A 17,153-nucleotide genomic window follows, 5' to 3' on the forward strand; every position below is an offset into this window, starting at 1 on the left:
TCCGGCCTCCCAACTAACACTCTATATGCATTTCTGGATTCGCCCATACATGCTACATGCCCTGCCCAACTCAAACCAATAAAACGGTAAATTACAAATCAACGTGTTTCAATCAATCATTGCTGCTTATCCTACAAATGTTATAATCTCCCTAGCATTTGATTTTTAGCACCTTCCTACCATTTGTTTGTTTTTATCACCTCCCTAACATTTGTTTATTTTTATCACCTCCCTAGCATTTGTTTGTTTTTATCACCTCCCTACCATTTGTTTTTATCACCTCCCTATCATTTGTTTGTTTTATCACTTCCCTAGCATTTGTTTGTTTTCATCACCTCCCTAGCATTTGTTTGTTTTTATCACCTCCCTAACATTTGTTTTTATCACCTCCCTATCATTTGTTTGTTTTTATCACCTCCCTATCATTTGTTTGTTTTTATTAACTGCCTAGCATTTGTTTGTTTTTATCACCTCCCTAGCATTTGTTTGTTTGTATCACCTCTCTGGCATTTATTTGTTTTTATCACCTCCCTGTCATTTGTTTGTTTTTATCACCTCCCTATCATTTGTTTGTTTTTATCACCTCCCTAGCATTTGTTTGTTTTATTACCGCTGGTCTATAGAGCTCAATGAAGATTGTATAGTTGACACAGCTGGTAACAAGAGAACAGCTACTGCCATTTAGTGTAATATTTGTAATGACGAGATGGTACAATAATACATTTTCAAGACAGTTTAGTATTTTCGTAATTAATATCTTATTGTATTAGACTACTTTATTTCTTCTAATTATTATATAATTCCTTCTAATCGTGTAATAGTCCATTAAAACTCACTCGAGTTTTGATTTTCTCTACATAAATATCTAGTGAGATTACTGTTGACAAAAACTGTGACAGTAAAACAGACGAAGATCGATTACTGCAATTCGAACCGCTCAGTGATGCCAATTGATGAAAACGAAATACTTATTGTGTAATGATAAAGTTTCGTTTAATTTATTGTATTCCATAGATCTTACACTAGCATTGAAGATTTAAGATGTCGAAAAAGTTAGTACTTTATAAGATTACAATTTTTTTGGAGAAATGAAGTGGGGTGAGGCCATATATTACCTGGCATTTGCTTTATGGGTGAGGAAAACCTCGGAAAAAAACCAACCAGGTAATCAGCCCAAACGGGAACCTAACCCTAACCCTAACCCTAACCCAAGCCCGAGCGCAGCTTCGAATCAACAGGCTAGCGAGTCTGCCGACTGAGCTACGTTGGTGGCTCTAAAAAAAATATAGACTACATAGGAATCAGATGATTCAACTTGCACATTTTGCGCTTTTGTTTGTTTGTTTGTTTGTTTGTTTGTTTCTTTCTTTCTTTCTTTCTTTCTTTCTTTCTTTCTTTCTTTCTTTCGTGTATTTATTTATTTATTTATTTATTTATTTATTTATTTATTTATTGTTATGTAGTATGTAAGTTTGTATATCTGTATTTACGTTTGACATTATCTACTGTCTCCATGGAGCTTAATGACAATAAAGACACTACATTATATTATTTATTTGTTTATTAGTTTCATTTATTTATTTATGCTCGACCATGCCGAATGTAGTAATTATACATCTGGTAGCAGCCCTTTAATGGACCTCATTAAAGTACCCCTATTCATTAAAGTTCAGGTGTTCCACCAATCAGAAAATACCATTGTAGCAATATGATAGCGCAAGTATCGATTATTCTCGGATATGCAATCGAAAGTCAATTAGCGAAACGTCACGAAGGCTGGAAATCCAATACTGCCGCAGAAGGTTATGTTCTGTTACTATAATAATTAGCGTTAATTGTAAATAATATTCAAATAAATTCAATTTGCCATCTCGTTTTTCAATTCTAAATCAATTTCCAGGTTATATCAAGATTAATGTTCATGTTATTCTCTAGATTATATCAAGGTCAATGACATTCGTCCCTCGGAAAAAGTCAATACTTTCGCGTCTGCGCACATCTCACAATTTAGAAGGTCACTTCCGCTTTTCACTTACATAACCATAACATGAATACTTATGAATAATTTCAAGTTAGAAATATGGTCGAGCATAAAAAGTCGTATGAAACTTGCCTATAATGGTAATTAAGACGCTCGTATGAAAATTATGAAACTCGCTTGCTCTCGTTTCATAAACAAACATATTCGCGTCTTAATTACTACCATTATAGGCTCGTTGCATAATGTACTATTGATTTTCTGTCTTTACCCTGTAATCTACTTGTACCTGTAAATTTTATATGTTTGCACTGAATTATATTAAGTTTATCAACATGTTTACATTTTATTAATATTTTTACTTATAATTATTTTATTTATTCATTCATGTGCGTTTGATTTATATCCTGCGTTATTAAGTATTTAGCTTCAACTCCCATTTCATTATTAAACTTTAACTTCCATCCATTGAGCTCACCTCTATGAAATAAAATGTTTCGAACGTTGTTTACATCTATTATTCTAAACATACTCGAGAAATCCATTCTATGTTTAAAAATAAGAACTATATTCTTCTCATTTTAAAAGCTGTGCTTTATTACCTTTGATATGTATAGACATCAAAGGCGCCGCCTGATAAACACTAGCCAAACTCATTACATATGTAAGAAGGAATGAAAAAAGCCACAATCAATCTTAGAAGATATATACCGTTTTCTAGCATACGCTAAAGTAACACATCTATTAAGTATCAATTCCTTTTTTACAGCGTGCCTGGCATATTTCCTGAACACATGAAACTTGTTTTTCTTTCCAGTACGTGTCTCGCTTAATCCAAGCTTTAGAAATAACCCTTGTAGCGCCCGGTAGCTTTCATTTTAAATAAACATTGTTCCCCATTACAAAATACAGAGGGAAAAACAAATGCTAGCTGACGCATCATAGAACAGACAGTAATTTAAAGCCAATTCTCTCCTCGGTGATCAAGAAATGTCCACGAAAAAGTATTTACTCTCTTAAACTTCACACAAAGGGGGCCTTCTGTTTAGAATCGGGATAAATTGAAAACAAATGGACTTTCCAAACCTCTGCCTCAGCTCAAAAACCGCATCAGCGCCTTTTATTTGTTTTCAATTGGAAATGGAAGATTTTAGTTATTCTTTAACCCGATAGGAGATATGCATGTGTGTATGTTTTCTTTCCACGGCCTCCTATATTTTACAGTTTTAGAATTTGTGCGTTCATTTGTTTTAAAGGATTTTATTAAATAACAGTAATTTGAGGTTTCTTGAGGGGATTCTTGGATCGTAAGACGTTTTAGCACGTAGAAATCAGACAATTAACTCGAGTATTTGGTCTTTTTTTTTTTTTTCTTATTTTCTTTTCTCTCTCGGCGGACGAGAGGTCTATCTTAAAATACCGGCCCTCCTGCCTGCCGATTCGTTTGTTGTTTGAAAGGAGTGTTTGAGATGCTTCGAACATGAATGTACAGTAATGTATGCTCTACTTTTAGACGTACCCAATTCCCGATCATCCCTGCCAGGTGCGCTTCAAAACACTCCTGGCACGTCGCAGCCTCGGATGGGAAGTGACTTAAAAATAGAGAGGGGGCAAGAAAGACCGCTTTGATGGTGATGTTGACGATGATTCGTTCCCTCGTTACTGTGTACCGGTCGCCTCTTCGTCTAACCCGAACGACGTGGGTGATAGTAGGACACCGCAATCCGGTAGACTGAACGGCTTCTGGAAATCCCGACTCTTCCTGTAACGTCACTCAATTTTGTATTAACATTTGCCCCTTCCTTTCAGTCCACTTCTGTTGAGTAACGGCTAGACTGTGAAACGGGAGGACTCTGGTTCAAATCTCGGTTGGGGCAAATTACCTGGTTGAGGTCTTTTCCGGGGTTTTTCCTCAAAATCTCAAGGGCAAATTCTGGGTAACTTTCAGTGCTGAACCCTGGACTCATTTTGCTGGCATTATCACCTTCATTGAAAGTCCAGGATAACAGAGAGGGTTTGGAATTGAACGGGTTACATCAGCTGCTTGTCTATGCGGATGACGTGAATATGTTAGGAGAAAATCCACAAACGATTAGGGGAAGATACGGGAATTTTACTTGAAGCAAGTAAAGAGATAGGTTTGGAAGTAAATCCCGAAAAGACAAAGTATATGATTATGTCTCGTGACGAGAATATTGTATGAAATGGAAATATAAAAATTGGAAATTTATCCTTTGAAGTGGTGGAAGAATTCAAATATCTGGGAGCAACAGTGACAAATATAAATGATACTCGGGAGGAAATTAAACACAGAATAAATATGGAAAAAGCCTGTTATTATTCGGTTGAGAAGTTTTTACCATCCACTCTGCTGTCAAAAATGTGAAAGTTAGAATTTATAAAACAGTTATATTACCGGTTGTTCTGTATGGTTGTGAAACTTGGACTCTCACTTTGAGAGAGAAACATAGGTTAAGGGTGTTTGAGAATAAGGTGCTTAGGAAAATATTTGGAGCTAAGAGGGATGAAATTACAGGAGAATGGAGAAAGTTACACAACGCAGAACTGCACGCATTGTATTCTTCACCAGACATAATTGGGAACATTAAATCCAGACGTTTGAGATGGGCAGGGCATGTAGCACGTATGGGTGAATCCAGAAATGCATATAGAGTGTTAATTGGGAGGCCGGAGGGAAAAAGAACTTTGGAGAGGCCGAGACGTAGATGGGAAGATAATATTAAAATGGATTTGAGGGAGGTGGGATATGATGGTAGAGATTGGATTAATCTTGCTCGGGATAGGGACCAATGGCGGGTTCCTTAAAAGCCAGTAAGTAAGGAAGTAAGTATCACCTTCATTTCACTCAGATGATAGATAACCATAGAATTTGATAAAGCGTCGTAAAATGAACAAAATAATACTTACTTATTTACTGGCTTTTAAGGAACCCGGAGGCTCATTGCCTCCCTCACATAAGCCCGCCATTGGTCTCTATCCTGAGCAAGATCAATCCAGTCTCTATCATCATATCTCACCTCCCTCAAATAAACAAAATAATAATAAATAATATATCTTTGTGTCTATTCAGAGATGGTGGGGATATTAATACGGCGATATTTAAACAATACTGGTATGAAAATGGTAGATAAACTGAAGTACTTCAGAAAAACCTGCCTAACTTTCTCTGAACTCGCGCGGTTTGTGCACTGGGGTGCCAAAGAAATGCCGATACGAAATTACATCGTTTTCCGAAGACTTTAGCAAACATGGCGATGTGGAAAGCTATTTTCCTGATATTAATTTTTTTTAACATGTAAATGCGATTTTTATAACATGTTCACGTTATTATTCAATATGAATAGATTTTAAATTATTCACATACTTTTATTTTAAAATAATAATAAGAATACTACATGAAAATGATGAAACTGCAATTTATATGGTATTCCACAGCCTTCCTTAATATCCATGGATGTTGTCATTGTTACGATTGGTATATACGGCCAGTTACGTTTCATATTGTACGGTATAATATAAATATTTAAAGAAAATAATCTGCCCTCAATGAGGGTGACCATATTTTAATTTTAATTTATTGGTCTGACCCAATATTTTGGGTTTGCCCTACGACAGAGAATAGCTCGCAATAAAATGAAAAATGAAAAATTATATGAATAGGTTCCAGACAGAAGTGATTAAGAAAAAAAAATAGAACCAAGTATAATTTAAATTGAATGTACACCGTAAAGATGCTGACGAAATATCGTTACAGAAAATTTTATTATGGTGGTGACGATGGCATCTTGAAGATCTCTCGTCAGCTTGTATTTTTCCCTCCAATTTACAAAGGCTTTCGGAATGGTGCCTCTCGCTCCGAAGAAGAGACCGGTAACTGTGATTTTTTCAATGTTGTATTTCGCCGATAGGTACTGAATCGTGGGCTCGTAGATTTTCTTTTTCTCTTCGTTCACTTCAGATGGTTGAGTGGCTGAGATTTCAAATCTGATGGTAGGATCAATTATTTCGGCTGTCTGTTTATTCCTATTTATAGCTATGATATCGATCCTACGATTGCTTCCACCATCAGCAATACAATGAACTTCCTCGTGAACGTCTAGATTTTTGGATCGAAGTGCATCTGCGATCATAGAACATATTATGGTGTTGTGACGTTTTATTCTGAGTACTTCTCCCTGTGGGAAACTCCCAAGCAAATGTTATGTTTTATTTAACGACGCTCGCAACTGCAGAGGTTATATCAGCGTCGCCGGATGTGCCGGAATTTTGTCCCGCAGGAGTTCTTTTACATGCCAGTAAATCTACTGACATGAGCCTGTCGCATTTAAGCAAACTTAAATGCCATCGACCTGGCCCGGGATCGAACCCGTAACCTTGGGCATAGAAGGCCAGCGCTATACCAACTCACCAATCAGGTCGACACTCCCAAGCACATGTAATAAAAGCACTACAGAATAAGAATTGTTTAGTAAAAAAAATTAAAATTAAATTGGCAAAACATCATTTCTCACACTAGTTTATTAAACCGTGTCGGACTGTAAAGAAAACAACTAAGCTTATCGCAATGTCCATATTTTATATATTGTACTATTGATAATAATTGATCGAACTGTAAGGATGTAAACGTGCGAAAATCAACCTGCTGAGATACATCAGGAAAAATGCGACATATACGACCCCACTATACCATATTATAAGGAAAAATATCATCTAACGTCGATCGAAGTTATTGGATTACTGATTGGGGCTAGAGGAACCATCACAAAAAGATTCGCGCATTTTTGCAAGCAGTTTGGTCTAGGACAATCTCTTGTCACTGAAGTATCTATGTCTGCAGTGAAGGGATCTATAAAAATCCTAAGAAACCATCTCTACACGTAAATAGATTGATCTCTTTGCTATGGCGATCTGCTCACTTAAGTTGGGTCTTGCAACCAGTGCTAAATAGACGACTGTGATCACCCAATAGCTAATAGATACCAGGAAATTCTATGTTTCTTCTGGAATTAATGATGTTTTTGTTTAGTCTTTCCCAATTATTTCTAATTGTGCTATTTCTTATTCTTTTTCTTCTCTATTGTTTTCTTTTTTTTTTCATTATAACAACAATTTTATGGTAAGCTTTTTCTTCTAGGCAGCCTTCAGTTGGAGGAAGCTGTATAAAATTCATTCGAAATAAAAAATAAGTATTGTCAAAGTTTAATTTTCCTACCAATTTTTTTATTGTTCTATTAAAATTATAGCATATAGCCTATTAACCTGTTGTATCCTATAGGATACTTTGTCAAATTTAAGGGTTAACAAAGAAAATATACCAATTTTATTATGAATATAATTATAAATCTATACTAATAATAAATCTGTAGCCGAAATTTTTCTGTTAATTTTCGATTTTCCAAAAATAATTGGTCCTAACATATATAATTAACCACCCTGAAACCGAAAATCGCTTTTTTTTTTTTTTTAAATTTTTGTTTGTCTGTCTGTCTGTCTATCTGTCTGTATGTTTGTTACCTTTTCACGCAATAATGGCTGAACGGATTTCGATGAAAATTGGAATATAAATTAAGTTCGTTGTAGCTTAGATTTTAGGCTATATGGCATTCAAAATACATTATTTAAAAGGGGGGTTATAAGGGGGCCTGAATTAAATAAATCGAAATATCTCGCTTATTATTGATTTTTATGAAAAATGTTACATAACAAACGTTTCTTTACAAGTAATTTGCGATAAGTTTTATTCCTTGAAAAAATTTGATAGGACTGATATTTAATGAGATAAATGAGTTTTAAAATTAAAATAACTGTCATCTAAGGCCGTGTAATGAATTAAAAAACAAATGACTTCGTCTATAAGGGGCCTTGGACAGCAACAATCGAAAGCTATGAAAGCCTACAGAGTATGTTTCTGTGTTTGTATGAAGTAATATCGGAAGCTAAATTAACCGATTTGTATAATTAATTATTATTTCACCATTGGAAAGTGTAGTTTCTCTAGATGGACATAATGCTATAATGTTATTACAGTAACTTGTGAGTGAATCGAGGACAGGTAAGATTAAAATAGCTTCTTATGCACAGAAAACTTGATAGGCTATTCTGTACATTCGTTTCCTGTATTTCCTAAAATAATTTTTATGGCCAAATGAGTGGTCTCTGGATCAAAATGATCGCATTTTAATTATGCAAATACAATTTAAATTAAGTAACATAATAAACGATTTATCCTTATATCATACACGAATGTTCCCTGGATAAAAGGTCCTATTTTAATTATGTAATTACTTTATATTTATTTCTAACGGGTGCAGCGGACCGCACGGGTACGGCTAGTTATAAATATAAATATAAAATCATATTATTCATACAGATAGAGAACGAAAAATAAATCTAATTTAAACATTTAACTACATATTTCTCCTTTGGATGGGGGGGGGGGGGAACATTTTAGAAAATCCATGCCGGGTCAGAATTGTTTCATCGTGTATGCCTCTATTTCTATTGTTTGCTAAGCGTAGTCATCGTAACACGATAATAGTCCGCACCTGCATCCAGGTCCAGGTTCGAATCCCGGTTGGGGCAAGTTACCTGGTTTTTCCGGGGTTTTTCATCAACCCAATACGAGCAAATACTGGGTAACTTTCGATGCTGGACTCCGGACTCATTTCACCGGCATTATCACCTTCATTTCATTCAGACACTAAATAACCTGAGATGTTGACAAAGCGTCGTAAAAATAACCCAATTAAAAACACGATATTTCAAATCGATAGCAGCTTCGACTTGGCATATTTTCTTCTGCAGACCACCCCATCTCTATTTAGAACGGTATACGCCTGAAATTTCTTCGTTTAAAATGCTGTGGCCTTCAGTACATTTCAAGAATGTCTTAAGCTTTGTCTAGAGACAGAAATAACCAGTTTTGTCCCGTTAGACTTTAACACAATAGGCACTGTTGTCGACTTGTAAGAAATGCTTCGGAAGTTAGGAAGGGCATAAGAGTAACACAGAGTGAATTAACACAGTTTACTTTTGATTCAAGTGTAATAATTAGGGGAGAGTCGGGTAGTATCGGGCATCGGGTAATATCGGACAGTGCGTTTCTTTCATCTACCACCATACGGTAGTACATGAATGACATCACAGAAACGTAACCATGTCAATCAGGTACTATCATCGTGTGGTAGATGAAAGAAACTCACTGTCCGATATTACCCATGTCCGATACTACCCGACTCTCCCCTAATTATCCTGCTTTTATGTAAGTGTAGCCTTTTCCGAAAGTTTGCAGGGGTAAGGACGATTTGGTGAAGCAGTGTCTGCTACGTGTCAAACATTTTTGAATGTATAAAATTGTCATTTTTTTGCTAATTAAATGTAGGGTAGACCAGGACAATTGTAAACACTTTTCACTGATTTCAAATATATTTCAACATTACACAACCCTCAATAAAGGTAAGCATGACAAAGAAACATAGTGTTATTTTTAGATCTTTATTTTCCCTGAAAATGAGTTTAAAATAATAAATTTGACTTTTTTTCATCTTTTAATTGCTAGTTTACATTTACCCCACCTGTTTACGTTTACCCCTTTGAGAGGGGGGTAATTGTGAACACCAATTTTTGCACGGGCTATCAGACACTGGACATTTCAGAAGAAAGAGCTGTACTCCTTCCAACTCCAATTTTGGTTACTGGTACATTTCGTCCCTTTAACCAATGATATATGACGATATAGGAACTCAGTACCTCTCCTGAGCTTCACGAAACTGTAGTTACTATTTTTCACATCTATGATAACCCTCTCTAAATTCTCTACAGTGTAGTTGGGTGGGGATCTCTTTGATTACTGAAATTACGAAATGTAACCATAGTAAAACATGTTTACAATTACCCCCAAGCAATTAAAACTATGGGGCAAATGTAAACACGTCATAATTCAATGAACTGAGGTTATGGGAGATCACAAAACCATTGTAATATATGTTAACTACTATACATTGCTCATAAAAACAACATATTCTTAAAAAATAGCACTGTACGTTTACTGACAATTCCAAAAATGAAGGTGAAGCAAAATTATTTCTCAACTTTTTTTGTAGACTCTTACAAAACATTCGTTCACAACTAAGCAGTTACTCCTATTTGGCGCCAAACTGCTTTGTAGGTTAGCCAGCATGTTAATTTAAATATTCCCCCGAATTAAAATTTTTATATTGACAGTTTTGTATTTATCACAGCATTTGTTTACAATTACCCCGTTTACATTTATCCTTATCTACCCTAGAATATATTTAAAACTTGAAAATTATTTGCAATTTCGTCACTTTTCAAAGTACATGTTCGCTTTGCTTAAAACAAAACATTATCACTGAAAAATAATGCTACCTAAAAAATGAAGTCATGTTCTATCGCTGGGGCCATACACCAAGCCAAGCAATAAACATGAAAATTATAATCAATACTAGTGGCTTGTGCAGCAAATGCTGCAAACTAAGTTCATTAGACGTTCAAATAAACATTTTTCAGATTTATTTTCAATGTAGAATACCAGACATTCTGAAAGTTATTTGCTTCCATAATAATGAAAGATACTCTCTCTCGAGCCAATACTGAAGAGAACCACGCATATAAATATCTACACCACACCGCCATTAAATATATGATAAAGACCCAACCCCACTTGATTAATAACTATAAAAATATTTGATATTTAATAATATTATTATCTTACGTAAGTTTTATAGCTTTTAGTAACATATACTATATATACTATATAGCCGCCACTCAGTAAAATATAGAAATCAAAATCCAATTTAAGTTATTCTCTACATCTACTTAAATAACCCCAAAACGTTTCACTTTCATATCATCAATATAGCATTAATATGTATAATTAATGAAAAATAGTCACATCATGGCATTAACTACAATAATATTTCATTTCTAATGGTAATAATGTCATCAAACCACCTCAGGTTTTGTAGTTTTTAATATCTAATACACAGCTGTACCCAGAAAATTACACACCTCAGAATCGAACCTGTAAATTATTTTTAGTAAGTTAAGTTTTCAATAACCAATTTAATTTGAGCTCTAAATATGTCAGCATTCTTGCAGATCATGGCCTTCGTGTAATATTGTTTACTACAGTGTGTGTTTTGTTTTATTCTGAAATGCAATTAGCTAGTTCTCAAAACTGACGACAGATGGATTTTAGAAAATAGGAAAATTATGTTGAAAAATTGACATTTTACTGAAAACTACTATTTTTCTGAAAAACTTTGAGTGCCAAGCTTCAAAATGAGGGGTCATTTATTAAAATCCGTTCAGCCGTTTTCCCGTAATTTCCATTACCAGTTCAAATTATATATATAGACTTATTAAATAATAATTTTAATTGTAATGGAAAATAAAATAACGAATGATAGCGTATCTAGCTTACTAGAACATTTCGGAGTATAAGTTATGGATGTAGATATTAACAATAAAATATGGTGTGGGGTCAGAGAAGATCCTAGGTAAGTGTCGAGGGTTAAATAAGTCAGTTTCTGAAACGCTGAGAGATTGAACCAATAATTTTAATTGACTGAATAAGTGAACTGAGTTAGTGAATCAGTGAGTGAATTCAGTAATAAAGTTATTGAGTGTGAGTGAGTGAGTGAGTCAGTGAGTGAGTGAGATAATAGATAAATTAAAACAGAAGAATGTGTGGTTAGTGACGTGCATTGCCCCACTCGATAGACGTGGGTGACGTACAACCGAAGTAGGACATCGCATTCCATTCTCTTCCACTCCTTATGTCTAATTTCTTCCTAAATCAACATCTGTGAACTTTACGTGACATTCTTCAGTGGCAGCTACTTAGATTTGTGATACAAATCTTGATTACACATTTGTTCATTCATTCATTTATTGTGTTTTGCACAAGGACAGGTCTTTCACTGCAAACCCAGCATTGTCCAGTCTTTCCTATTTTCTGCCTTCCTCTTTGTCTCCGCATATGATCCATACTGAACATACTCGGAATTCAATTTATGGTTTTCTCAAAACAGCTACGAAATATTCCATATAAAACAATTTTTATCTCGAGCAAGAAGCAAAAACAAGCAAAATTGCATTAATTTTTTTTTTATATCTCAAACAATAACCACCTGAAAGTAATTACGTATACAGGGTGGTGGTGTTACAAACTTTCAGGGATGATGGCGAAGGGCACATGTATCAATTTAAGATAAGGAACCATGGTCCGGAAGTGACTGAGTCGAAAGTTATAAGCAAAAATAGTTGTGTGGAAATGGGCACCACGTGCCCTCCTTCCCTTAATCTTTGGAACAGTCATGGAAAAGTGGTATGGGCCGGATGTCTCCTACATGGGTACTTGCCCCGATACAATCTGTGAGCTTGTCTACTGTTCCCATTGGCTCATCCGTATTCGAAAATCAGGTCTGCTTATTCCGCTCTCGTGTACTCCTCCATTTCACTAGGACTGATCGACTGCACACTGCAACTTGTACACATACACTGCTGTCTACAGACGTGCATATCAAGACCGACCTTGTCCGTTACACATTACGCTATCTGCATTGCTTTAGTGTAGTTTCCTGTCCCCATCCCTCAGACAGCGCACTTAATGGAATACTGTAAGTTAGAGTTGGGCAATACGATTCTTTTTCAGAAGTCGATTCCAACGATTCAATCATACATTACGAATCGATTCTAACGATTCTTTCACGATTCTTCTCAGTCTGCGATTCCAACTATTCTTTTGAATCGTCAACGAGTTCACAATTCTTTCTATTCTGCGATTCCAACGATTCGTCAAGAAACGACTTACAGGACACTTTCCTTTGCAAACCACGCGTAGAACAAAAACGTTCTACATCTCTCGCATAGATGGCATAAGAGGCGAGACATTGGATTGTCTCTTTCTCATTGGCTGGAACCATTCAGCATGACCTCCATTGGTCTACAAAATTACCCAAGATAGTGTTTCTAAATTATAATTTATCAACTGAACCTTATTACGAAGTACATTTTTTGCATTACATCTCTATTTAACTATGCAAATTTCAGGTTTGTGTTCATTATTTTCCATACTTAACAAATGCAATATTTTGATTTCACTCTCGCTCGGGAGTATTCGGCACTGTTCGGAAATGTCCGTTGACAGGTTACATAAAACAAGTAAATAGAATCGTGGGTTACGATACCATGTCAATTCGTTACTATTCTTTTGAACAACGATTCGTTACGATTCTTTTGAACGACGATTCGTTGATATCACGAATCGATTCTTACGATTCCTTATTATTAGTCGTTCGAATGAACGATTCGTTCACGAATCGACCCAACTCTACTGTAAGTAGACAACGTAAACAACGTCAGATTAATACAGTATGTGTAAGATGTACAGATAAATACACATAAATAAGGTGTGCAGAGGAATAAAATTATTTCATTTACACACAACTATTTTTGCTTGTAACTTTCGACTCGGTCATTTCCAGACCAGGGTTCCTTATCTCAAATTGATACATGTGCCCTTCGCCCATCATCCCTGAAAGTTTGTAACAACACCTCGGAAACAACCTGTATAATAGATTCAAAAACTGCTTTCCATTTCCGATAGTCCTGTCAGAGTTTTGGTGGATATTGAACTTTACTCTTGTCACTTCGCTATTTACTTGTTTTGCAAACGTATTATTATGTTACTTCTTTAAATATTTTCTGTAGTTTCAAAGTGTAGTTAAGTAAAATTGTTTTACTTAATGCTATATTACCTAACTTCGAAATATTTGTTAAGTTGAGAAACTCTGAAACTTCCCACTTATTTCATAGCTCTGCTGTTACAGTACCTTTACTTTCTGTTCACACACTGCTAAACGTTTTGCGTGCATATTAAATAGTTCTCAGACTCACCTTGCTCTACTGAGTGGGAAGGTAGTAGCTCTGTTCATAGTGCCATCCTGTAAAGAAGAAGGAAATAAACTATAAGGAACAGGTTAAAAAATTGAATGTCACAAAGGTTAGAAATGGTTAATCACTGTACGCTTTAGCAACAATTCGTTCTTTTTTTCCTCGTTGGGGTTGATATTAGGCATCCTGTTTATAAACTTTTTCCTTAACTGAAATTACAAATAAAACATATGCCTGATTCAATTAGGTACAGTATAGGCCTACTACGTAATATGTTTTGTGAGTCCAATATTCTTTTGAGAAGATTAACTCCATACGTAGATGAAATTATTGGGGATCATCAGTGCGGTTTTAGGCGTAATAGATCGACTATTGATCAGATTTTATGTATTCGACAGATATTGGAGAAAAAATGGGAGTATAAGGGTACAGTACATCAGTTATTCATATGTTTCAAAAAAGACACACGATTCGATTAAGGGAGAAGTTTTATATAACATTCTTATTGAATTTGGTATTCCCAAGAAACTAGTTCGATTAATTAAAATGTGTCTCAGTGAAACGTACAGCAGAGTCCGTATAGACCAGTTTCTGTCTGATGCTTTTCCAGTTCACTGCGCGCTAAAGCGAGGAGATGCGCTATCACCTTTACTTTTTAACTTTGCTCTAGAGTATGCCATTAGGAAAGTTCAGGATAACAGAGAGGGTTTGGAATTGAACGGTTACATCAGCTGCTTGTCTATGCGGATGACGTGAATATGCTAGGAGGAAATCCACAAACGATTAGGGAAAACACGGAAATTGTACTTGAAGCAAGTAGACTAAAGCAATAGGTTTGGAAATAAATCTCAAAAAGACAAAGTATATGATTATGTCTCGTGACCAGAATATTATACGAAATGGAAATATTAAAATTTGAAATTTATCCTTTGAAAAGGCGGAAAAGTTCAAATATCTTGGAGCAACAGTAACAAATATAAATAACACACGGGAGGAAATTAAACGCAGAATAAACATGGGAAATGCCTGTTATTATTCGGTTGAGAAGCTTTTGTCATCCAGTCTGCTGTCAAAAAATCTGAAAGTTAGAATTTATAAAGCAGTTATATTACCGGTTGTTGTGTATGGTTGTGAAACTGGGACTTACACTTTGAGAGAGGAACATAGGTTAAGGGTGTTTGAGAATAAGGTGCTTAGGAAAATATTTGGGGCTAAGAGGGATGAAGTTACAGGAAAATGGAGGAAGTTACACAACGCAGAACTGCACGCATTGTATTATTCACCTGACATAATTAGAAACATTAAAATCCAGACGTTTGAGATGGGCAGGGCATGTAGCACGTATGGGCGAATCCAGAAATGCATATAGAGTGTTAGTTGGGAGGCCGGAGGGAAAAAGACCTTTAGGGAGGCCGAGACGTAGATGTGAGGATAATATTAAAATGGATTTGAGTGAGATGGGATATGATGGTAGAGACTGGATTAATCTTGTTCAGGATAGGGACCGATGGCGGGCTTATGTGAGGGCGGTAGTGAACCTCCGGGTTCCTTAAAAGCCAGTAAGTAAGTAAGTAAGTATGACCATGCTCTTCGTCTTGTTTGCATTTATCATCCCATACTGCTCACAGCTGTCATTTAGCTCCAGTAGCATATACCTTAGTTTAGTGTCACTTCCTCTCCTCCTAACAACGCCATATCAGCAGCAAATATTATGCACTTTATTCTTCTTCCTACTATCACTCCGCCAATGTCCACTTGGTTTAGAATATGAAATTTCATATTTTGTCTGTCTCTAGTCACCACATTGTGAAAGGAGAAACATTCATACCATAGTCATGTTTAGAACCCATGTACACCTGTTGTGCATGTCACGATATTCTAATTAAAGAATTATCTATACTAATAATAATCTGTAGCCGAAATTTTTCTGTTAATTTTCGATTTTCCAAAAATAATTGCTCCTAACATATATAATCAACCACCCTGAAACCGAAAATAGCTTTTTTGACATTTTTGTTTGTATGTATGTATGTATGTATGTCTGTCTGTCTGTCTGTCTGTCTGTCTGTCTGGATGTTTGTTACCTTTTCACGCGATAATGGCTGAACGGATTTCGATGAAAATTAGAATATAAATTAAGTTCGTTGTAACTTAGATTTTAGGCTATATGGCATTCAAAATACGTCATTTAAAAGGGGGGTTATAAGGGGGCTTGAATTAAATAAATCGAAATATCTCCCTTATTATTAATTTTCACGAAAAATATTACATAACAAAAGTTTCTTTAAAAATAATTTCCGATAAGTTTTATTCTATGCAAAATTTTGATAGGACTGATATTTAATGAGATAAATGAGTTTTAAAATTACAATAACAACGCCATCCAAGGCGGTGTAATGAAATAAAAAACAAATGACTTCGTCTATAAGGGGCCTTGGACAGCAACAATCGAAAGCTATGAAACATAGCCTACAGAGAATGTTTCTGTGTTCGTATGAAGTAATATCGGAAGCTAAATTAACCGATTTGTATAATTAATTATTAATTCACCATTGAAAAGTGTAGTTTTACTAGATGGGCATAATGCTATAATGTTATTAAAGTAACTTCTGAGTGAATCGAGGACAGGTAAGATTAAAATACCTTCTTATGCACAGAAAGCTTAATAGGCTATTCTGTACATTCGTTTCCTGTATTTCCTAAAATAATGTTTATGTCTCTGGATCAAAATGATCGCATTTTAATTTTTTTTAATACAATTTAAATTAAGTAACATACTAAACGATTTATTCCTCTATCAAACACGAATGTTACCTGAATCAAACGCCCTATTTTAATTATGTAATTACTTTATATTTATGTCTAACGGGTGCAGCGGAGCGCACGGGTACGGCTAGTAAGAAATAAACCCAAAGTTGTATTAGCATTGTTTATCGGATTAGAAATTATACACGTTGCGCCGTGACTGTATTCTGCTTTAGAAAATTAGATTTGCCCCATGGGACAAACATCGCCAGCGGAGAAAGAAGGAGATGGAGTCTGACAGAGAGCGAGTGAAGTGTTTTCTTACTGAGTCTATTTATTCCCTTCTGAGAAATTGTTCGTCTACTCGCCATGTGAGTGGGGCGAGAAGGGAGGGGGACTCTAAAAATCCGTGTGTAGCCGAGGTCCAGCATCCGTCGCATCTATCTGTGACAGATTCCGCGTTAAAAGGGTCCCGACCTCGAGCCTGAGT

At 35.5% G+C, this 17,153-nt stretch overlaps 1 long non-coding RNA gene across 2 annotated transcripts in view; it reads right to left on the reverse strand.

Moving 5' to 3' along the window:
• Positions 1 to 17,153, reverse strand: part of LOC138701154 (uncharacterized) — a 761,914-nt gene that overhangs the window by 423,687 nt on the left and 321,074 nt on the right. For both annotated transcript variants that reach the window (XR_011332464.1, XR_011332465.1), the window contains exon 3: positions 13,922 to 13,968. This is a non-coding gene — a long non-coding RNA (uncharacterized lncRNA). The remainder of the gene's footprint in view (positions 1 to 13,921; positions 13,969 to 17,153) is intronic.

This window comes from Periplaneta americana, chromosome 6 (assembly GCF_040183065.1).
Source record: "Periplaneta americana isolate PAMFEO1 chromosome 6, P.americana_PAMFEO1_priV1, whole genome shotgun sequence".
NCBI lineage: Eukaryota > Metazoa > Arthropoda > Insecta > Blattodea > Blattidae > Periplaneta > Periplaneta americana.